Source organism: Quercus robur, chromosome 4 (genome assembly GCF_932294415.1).
Source record: "Quercus robur chromosome 4, dhQueRobu3.1, whole genome shotgun sequence".
Taxonomy (NCBI): Eukaryota; Viridiplantae; Streptophyta; class Magnoliopsida; order Fagales; family Fagaceae; genus Quercus; species Quercus robur.
In genome coordinates this window covers 81,622,900-81,632,091 of record NC_065537.1, presented here as the reverse complement: position 1 = coordinate 81,632,091, position 9,192 = coordinate 81,622,900, and the positions used below count along the sequence as shown (strand labels likewise).

Sequence of the window (9,192 nt, the reverse complement as noted above, 5' to 3'; positions counted from 1 at the left end):
ACCCAACCATTTATTGGTATGTCCTTAACAATTATTTTATGGTTTTAATGCTTATGTTATTATGTTTTTGATTGATTTACTCATCTAGAAAAGTGTTTAGTTCTGTATAATTCTTTGATTTATCATAGACTCCAAGCACATTAAATGCTTAGTATTCCCTATGAACTAATTCACTAGTTTTGTTTTGCCTAAAATCAACCAATTTCATGAAACTACCTTAGACAATTAATTCTTGAATTTTTATTGTTAAATTATTCAACCAAGACCATCTTTCGTATGAATTTTAGTTGAGTTATAAAATAAATATTGTTAGGACTACCAATAGATGTGTTGTTTGTGGATCCCTAAACCTTAGCGCCTTAATATATTGTTATTTTCTCTCAATTTAAATTAACTTTACTAAACCATCAAAAATATCTGCAAATAAAATTTATTATTTTAGTTTTATTCTCTTTTTGTTTGCTAATCAATTCCTTTTTCCTTGTGAATTTGACCTCGGACTTACCGAGTTATTACTTCGTACAATCCTACACTTGGGAGCATTATTTAAGTCGCAGCAAGTTTTTGGCACTGTTGTCAGGGATTAGGCAATTAGAGAAGCATTCCACTTCATTTGGAGAGGTTTTTGGCATTAAATTTCTTCACATATTTGGTAATATCTCTCCAACTCTTTTCTTTTTAAGTAATTTAGTTTTCCTTTAGAGTTTTTCTTTTATTTTTACTTCTTTTTATTGTTAAAGGTATTTCTTTTATTTTCTTTTTCTTTTTCTTTCTTGCTTTACTATTGCATGCGTGTTTGGTGTTGTGATAGTGATGATTGCTTGGTTAGAATTGAGTCTAACAATTTGTTTGGAAATTTATATGATTCTTTCACACATTCTCACACACTTGATATCATGGCGGACTTAGAGAGTAATCAAGGTGATGAGAATAATTTAAATAATGAAAACTTCCATGCTCACCAACCCATTAGAACTTTAGGGATTATTTGCAACCTACTAGGAGTAGTGCACCATCATGCATCATTTTTCCAACTAATGCAAATAATTTTAATTTTAAGCCTAGTATGATTTCATTACTTCCTAAATTTCATGGCTTAGATTCTAAAAATTGTTACCTACACTTTAAGGAATTTGAGGAGGCATGTTCTACTTTTCATGATCAATCATGTAATAAAGAGACCATTAGGTTGAAGTTGTTCCCTTTTCTAAAAGCAAGGAAAAAACTTGGCTTAATTCTTTGAGACCTAGGTCAATTGGTACTTGGCAAGAGATGCAAACTGGGTTTTTAAAGAAATTTTTTCCAATTTATAGGACTAATGCACTTAAAAGACAAATAATGAATTTTTTACAAAAAGATAATGAGAAATTTTTTCAATGTTGGGAAAAATTTAAAGATTTGCTTAATGGTTGTCCACATCATGGCTATGAAACTTGGCGTATAATTAGTTTTTTATATGAAAGTTTAACTCTAAAGATGCACCAATTTATAGAAATGATGTGCAATGGAGAGTCTTTGAACAAAGATCCTGATGAGGCTTTTGATTATTTTGATCTCTTAGCTAAGAATGCCCAATCTTGGGATATCATTGATACCTTAGATAGGTCTAGAGCATCCACCAACCCCTCTAGGGGTAGTAAGTACCAACTTAGGGAAGATAATGACCTTAGTGCTAGGGTGGCTAGTTTAACTAGGATGCTTGAAGCCATGGAGTTAAGGAAAGTCAATGAAGTCAATACTGTGCCTAAAATTGATGAGGTTTGTAGAATTTGTGAAACCATGGAACACCCTACCAATGAATGTCCTACAATTCCATCTGTTAAAGAGGTGTTGCATGATCAAGCAAATGCTATGAACATGGTGAAAAAATCATACCCTTCCCCCTATTCAAAGACATACAATTTAGGGTGGAGGAATCACCCAAATTTTAGTTGGAGGAATGATAATGTGGTTACACCTCCTACACATGATTCTTTAAATTTTGTTCCCTATAATTCCCCTCCAAAAAAGAGTCTTGAGGACACTATGCAACAATTCATGCAGACTCAATCCACCATTAATAATCAAAACTTACAAGCCATAAATGACATTAGGAGCACTCTCGCTAAATTGACCACATCCATCAGCACAATAGAAAAGGATAAGTTTCCATCAAAACAACAACCAAACCCCCAAGGTTAATTTTGTGTTGATGATTGTAGTTCTTTTGAAAATAAAGTGAGTCAAGTTAAATCTGTAACTACTCTTTGTAATGGAAAAATCATTGAAAAAGATATACCTAAAAGCAATACACATGATGAATCTTCCAAAATAAAGAATAGTGATGAAGTCCTTGAGCCTAAATCTAATGAAATTGAAAAGTGTCCTATCCCTGCTCCCTTTCCCCAAAGGTTGATTCGACCTTAAAAAGTGAATCAAAATTTTGAAATCCTTGAAGTGGTTAAGCAAGTTAAAGTGAACATTCCTCTTTTGGATGCCATAAAGCAAATTCCATCATATGCTAAAATTTTGAAATATTTTTGTATTGTTAAGTGTAAGATTAATGTATATAAGAAGGCGTTTTCTTACTGAACAAGTTAGTGCAATCATTCAAAACAATAGACCTTCTAAGTTCAAAGATCCAGGTTGTCCCACTATTTCATGTGTGATTGGTAATTCAAAAATAGAGCAAGCTTTGCTTGATCTTAGGGCAAGTGTGAATCTTTTGCCATATTCAGTGCATGAGCAATTAGGTCTACGTGAGTTAAAACCCACTTCCATAATTTTACAACATGTCGATCAATCTGTGATTTCCAAAGGGTGTGTTGTTAAGGAAGTTTTGGTTGAAGTGGACAAATTTTATTTTCCTGTTGACTTTATTATTTTGGACATGCATTCTATTTCTAATGCTAATTCTCAAATATCTGTGATTTTAGGACGCCCATTTCTTGCAACTTCTAATGCATTGATAAATTATAGAAGTGGAGTCTTAAAATTATCTTTTGAGAATATGACCCTTAAGCTTAATGTTTTTTGAAAGTTCAAATATGTGTATAAACACCCTTGAACGTTTAGACCCCCAATTTACAAATTAACCAATTCAAGCTTTATGTCAAACAACTAGTGTGCGGAAAATGAACATAAGCTATACTATAGAATTGGATAAACTATCTAAGCCAAATTAAAATCACAACCCACAGCAAATAATAAAAGGTAAAGATAAAAGGGAAGGAAGATCCAAACACAAAGACAACATGCGATGTGTCATCAAAGAGGAAACCGAAGCCCTCGGCGTAAAACCTCTCCACCGCCCTCCAAGCGGTAAACAATCCACTAGAAAATGTAGTTGGGATACAAGGACAGCAATAGACCCTCCAAGCCTAATCTACCCAGTGCACCTAAGCCCTCCAAGCTTCTTGCTCCAACGAGGTTGCGCCGAACCTTTTTCTTTTCTAGCTTCTCGGATTCCGCTACTAGACCATAGCATCAACCAATGTAGATTGGTTCCCTCCTAACTGCTTCCCAGAAAACCAAACAGCCCTCTCACAGTGATGAATATGGTGAGAACAAGGTTTTGGTAAAATGCCTCTCAAGGATTTGACAATGGAGAGGAAGAGAGTTGAGGAATATGAAGAGACTCTAATGTATAGATTGTTGGTGAATCAATCTTGTTTTTCTTTAGGGTTTCTCTCTCAAAATTCTCTCTGGGAGCTCTCTTTCATTTGTGGGTATAAGGGGTATTTATACTGGAGTGAGAGAGGAATGTGAAACGTCAGGATTCACAAAACAGGGGTGGCTTGCGGCTTGACCTCGTGACTTGACTGAGTCGCAAGATCTAGTCGCGAGATAACCATATGGCTAGTTGTACTGTTTTGTCCTGTAGTGCTCCAGCTAGCATGACTGTTCACCTTTTGGCATGCTTGGCACGTATGCTGCATCTGGCGGCTTGAAGCCACGAGCCACCCGCGAGAACAAGCCGCGAGTCTCTGTTTTCCTGCACACTCTTGAGCAATCAACACTCTATTTCACTCACTACCCTTACAACAAACCCACCTAAATACAGGGTTGCTAAATGCTGAAATACAAGCAAATTTGGCATGGAATAAAGCCAATAAAATGGTTGATTAAATTCAACCTTACAATCTCCCCCTTTGGCTATTCCGTGACAAAACCCTAAAACAGACTCTAGACTTAACATGTGAGTTGAGAGCAGTTGAATAAAACTCACTCACACCTAACTCTAGAAGCTATGTAGCACTTGAATCATAAGATCATGAAACTCCTGAAACACAACAATATACCATGATCATTGTATGCAGAAAAGCATGAAATGCATATGAAACAAGCTTAAGGTGATCAAGCAAAGATGAAGTGAAGATGCTAGATCAACCAAGTAATCACCACAAGGTAGTGATCACAATGCTCATTCACACTTGGAATGAACACTTAAACATACAAGTTAACAAGAACAAAGCAAGATACTTGTATGCTCAACACTCAACCAATGCATAATACACTAAGTATATGCATCTAGGAACAATCTTACAAGGGCACAAAAGTGACAGTACTTAAAACAAAATGCAAGACATTTAGATAGAAGTACTGATTTCAACAAAGCATAAAGGGTTGCATTAAGTAAGGTACAAACCATAAAGCCTACAGAATATGCATAAAAAAAAAAAAACATTAACCCTAAAAGCTTACATAAGCACATGGGTACAAACCACAATATATCAACATAAACTGAATAACAACAACAATATATATAAAGAGTAAACCAAGTATATGAGATAAGAGTTAGAAACAAAAATACACCAAAAACCACAATGTATCAAACCCATGAAAACACTAAATACCCAAAACATAAACATATATAAACAAAGTCTGATTTTGACAACACCCCTTCAACACATTACTCCCCTTACGAGTTGCTTTTTTGCTTCTCATCAACAACAGAAATAATATCTCCCCCTTTTTGACCGGAATGGCCAAAGGGTCACTGTTCATGCTGGGTGGTGAAGCTGTCAAGTTTTGCAGACAAAATATCAATTTGGTCCTGCATGGCTCTCATCCTCTCAGAGTACTCGGTCTGGACCCCTCTGATTCCATCAAGTCGTTCCAGAATGACTTGAAAAGCATCTGGAGGTGTATCTAAAGAAGTTGATGCTCTAGTCCTTTTGCCACTCCTCCTGGGTGTTGAGGTTGATGCATGCCCTGCTGCCTCTGCCTCAGTCTCCATTAGGACACCCTCTCCTTCATCACCTTCATCTTCTTCACCTGGAAGCCAAACACTTATCCTTTTGAAGGTAAGCTTGTTAATTGCAGAGGGTGTGGACATGGGACTGATGTCTCGAGGGATTGGAACACCCTTCTTTCTAAAGATCATCAACAGCAAACTAGGGAAGATCAGTTTTGGCCTAGAAGTGGTTCTAGTCTCATCCACAATAGTGTCATATATGTGGGAACTGATGTCAATGAATGTCTTTTCTTTGAGATCCATCAGAAAAATTGCTCTTGCACAGTTGATTGTAGTCAACTTCTTTATAGGATATAGGTTAAACATCATGATTATAGTTAGACACCTCATGTCCACTGGAAAAGCTGTGGTATTTAGACATTTCTCTTCTCTCTGTCCACCTATCCTCTGTTGAACAGTTTCAATAGACACAATCCTATCTTTGTAATTGACAAACTCCAGATCTTCTAATCCTTCAAGACCTAGCACATCATCAATGTCATGTGCATCCAAAGTGAACTCTTTACCTCTAACCCAGCAGCTTAAATCATCCTCCCTTATCACAGCATTTGAATAAAACTCCCTAATCAGGGGTTCCCACACAACAGGAAGATCACTCAGAAGCTTTTCCCATCCTCTCCCTTCAAAACAGCTGGGAATAAAAGTGTTCCTTAAATCCTCCAAATCCACAAACCTTTCTTGAATAATTCCTGCTTTTAAGAAGAAGTCCTTGTATCTCTCAAAGTGGGAAACGGACCTGAACAAGTTAGGGTCCATTTTCATTCTCTTATCTGCCTTCTTTGCAGGTGTTTTCTTCTTTGGGGATGAAGGTGCCATCTATAAACAATCAGAGGAGGCCACAACAACATAGAGCAATACATATGCAGAACTAATCAGTACTATGTAATTAAAAAAAATGCAACCACACAGATGAACTTAAAAACACTTAAACCTTATGCTACTTAGATCAACCACATGGATGAACAAGCCTAAAAGAGGAAACACAAGAACAACAGGGAGAATGCAAGGGAGTACTAAAGCAGTAGAGATAGAAAATATCCTAAAGACAGATATATGTCAATGAGACATAGAATGTGATGAGAATGACATGACTCATAATCAGCATAGTAAAACTCACAGATGCTCCCAATAGATGCACACAATAGAACTGGCACATTCAACACGGTAAACCCACATCCATAAAAGGAACATTTTGAATCAACTCATCAGCATAAGATCAGATAAAATGAGTAACCAATAAATAATACACCCTAGCTAAGCACAAGATAAAGAACAAAATCAACAACTTAATTAATTTCAAACTCAAGCAATAGCATTCACAAGCTAAGCATGAACATAGAGCAACAGCCGAAACATAAACCCATCTCAAAAACACAAACAAATGCGAATAATCAAGAGGGAAAAACACAAAATCAAGTAAAAAGGAGTTCAAGAATGAAAACTCATACCTGTTACCTGAAGATTTTGAGTAGAAATTAAGCAACAATGGAGTTTGAAAATGGGTGCACGGAGTGTTTGGGAAGGAGACAGTTGAGGAAGAAGATGAGCAGTCACAAAAGTTCGAGGGAAAACTGAAAAAGATTTAAAAGCTGCCCCTATTTTTGCCAAACACGCGTTTTTCACGATTGAAGTGAGTCACCACCAAGTCGCCAGTTCAAGCCGCCAAAACACTCAAAGACAAAAATTTGAAAAATTTTTCTAAGTGTTTTTCGCGACTAGAAGGTCTACCCGCGAGGGAGTCGCGAGCTGAGCCGCGAAAATCTCTGAGTAACCCTCGCGACTGGACCTTCCACTCGCGAACAAGTTGCCAAAACAGACCCGCGAACACGCGACTGAGGCTCGCGACTTGACTTACCCGCAACTGAGTCGCCAAAACAGGGCAAAAATGGATTTTTGAAATTTTCAAATTTTGAGAACAAAATACTTTCCAAAAACACCTAAAACACTCAAGAATCTTTTTGTGTTTGAATTAACAAAGATTGAGCATGTGAAAACACATTTCATCAAGTACAATCACACAAATGAATATGGCATTTATTGAACATAAACTTGTGTGTTGTGTGTGGATATCAACAATGAGATAGTCCTTAGTCTAATGTGAAGCTTCAATGATCAATTCAACCAAGGCATACATAATTAGCACTAGATCATGTGATCCATCTCAATTATAGAAATATGTATATATGACCTCCCACAAAACTTGATAACATATCTTGGAGCTTTACATTTGACTCCATTTTCAATCATAGCATTTGACCTTTTAGATCCTTTTTGAGACAATCACCTCTCATTGTGAGAGTGATATTTGATATTTCAATTTAATGAACTAGCCTTTGGCTTTTTGAATAAACATTCACTTTAATTTTAGGTCGCTTACCCTTTTTCCTAGTCGAACACTAGAATGTGCGACAGGCTTTTGCAACTCAATATCTCTTTTCATTTGGAGATTTACATTTGGTGAGCTCTTTTTAGCAAAAACAAAAATAAAGAGTGGGAAGATATATAGACACAAGTCTATGCATGTCTCAAGATCATCATAACCATTCACTAATCATTCATGACAAGTTTGAAGATCTATTTACAACAATCACATAGATTTCAAGATTTCTCTCACAGTGATATGAGTGCAATGAAACAAGCTATACTCGAAAATGCACAAAGCCATTAGCACAAAGGTACAAGGCAAAACAAGTTTTGAGACAAAAACTCAACAATGTCAATCAAACTTTTTGATTTTTTGATTTTTATGAAATTTTTGGATTTTTGACACAAGAAGAAAAGGATTGATCAAAAACAAAAACAAAAACCAAAAATATGTACAAATAGACAAACAAACAACCATCAACATAAATAACAAGCAATCAATCAAACATCGTCACAAAGCATAGGAAGTATTAATGCATGGACATGTTGTGATGCTTATGCATGAGTACCCTTTTTCACCCATACGTCACTTGCGTTTGAGGTGATTTCCTTATAGGATTGGGTACGGGAGTTAGGGCTTTCAAACCTTCATGAGAAGCTTTCCAAGCAGTTGGTGAATGCACCAATTATCTTCATCACGTTCATCATTCCGGGATCATCATTTTGATCTCTCGATGGTTCTCTTGCCCAATTCCTTCTATTATTTCTGGGTCCTCGTGACCTTTGAGGAGTTGCACTATTCTTTGCTCTCAGCTTTTGGCAATTTGGTCGAGCATGCCCTTGAAGTCCGCAATAATGACACACATAAATTGATCTAGGACCTCTTTGTGGTCGTGGACGAGACTTGGCACGAGATTTAGACCTGCCCATAGATTGATTACGGGAATTCAACAACCGTTCGTTCCCCACATTTCTCTTCTCCTCTATCTTGGGCTTTTCAGCAGTAGGACCAACATCAGCTGATTCTTTGGCCTTTATAAACTTCACTTCTTCAGTGACATTTCCAAATGAGCTACTTCCTCCGGTACATCCCAACCCGGATTTGTTTGAAAAGCACTTTTGCGTTGAAATAACATCATCTAGCTTCTTGGTGGTGACCCTCTCAATTTTAGCATTTGCTTGCACAACCTCTTGCTCAAGAAATCTCACTTTTGTGTAAGCTTCTGACAGCTCACCATTCAGTGATTCTATCTCATATTTGGCGTCCCTATATCGGATTAGGAGACTTTTATAATCCTCCTCTACCTTCTTCATTTTTCTCATAGCTGCCTTCGCCACCCTTGTGTACTCACCCGACTTCTTCAGGAGCGAGTTATAATTATCTTGAAGATTAGCTGTGCTTTCATCTTCTTCAGCATCTGATTCTTCAACAATTCCCAGTGATTCTTCATCACTATGTTCTCCAAGGTCTCGTACAAGCAGATTCAACTCGTCTGAAGACTCAACATGAGCAATAGTCATAAAAGCTAAGTAGTTCCCCTCTCCATCACAGCTTTCTTCAGATTCTGAGTCGGATGAATCCGAGTCACTCA

The 9,192-nt window shown here is 36.9% G+C and overlaps 1 non-coding gene across 1 annotated transcript; it reads right to left on the bottom strand.

The window, feature by feature from the left end:
• Positions 1–1,320: 1,320 nt before the first annotated feature.
• On the bottom strand, positions 1,321–1,427 carry LOC126724640 (small nucleolar RNA R71). Its single transcript, XR_007655077.1, has one exon. It is a non-coding gene; the product is annotated as a small nucleolar RNA R71 (small nucleolar RNA).
• Positions 1,428–9,192: the final 7,765 nt, after the last annotated feature.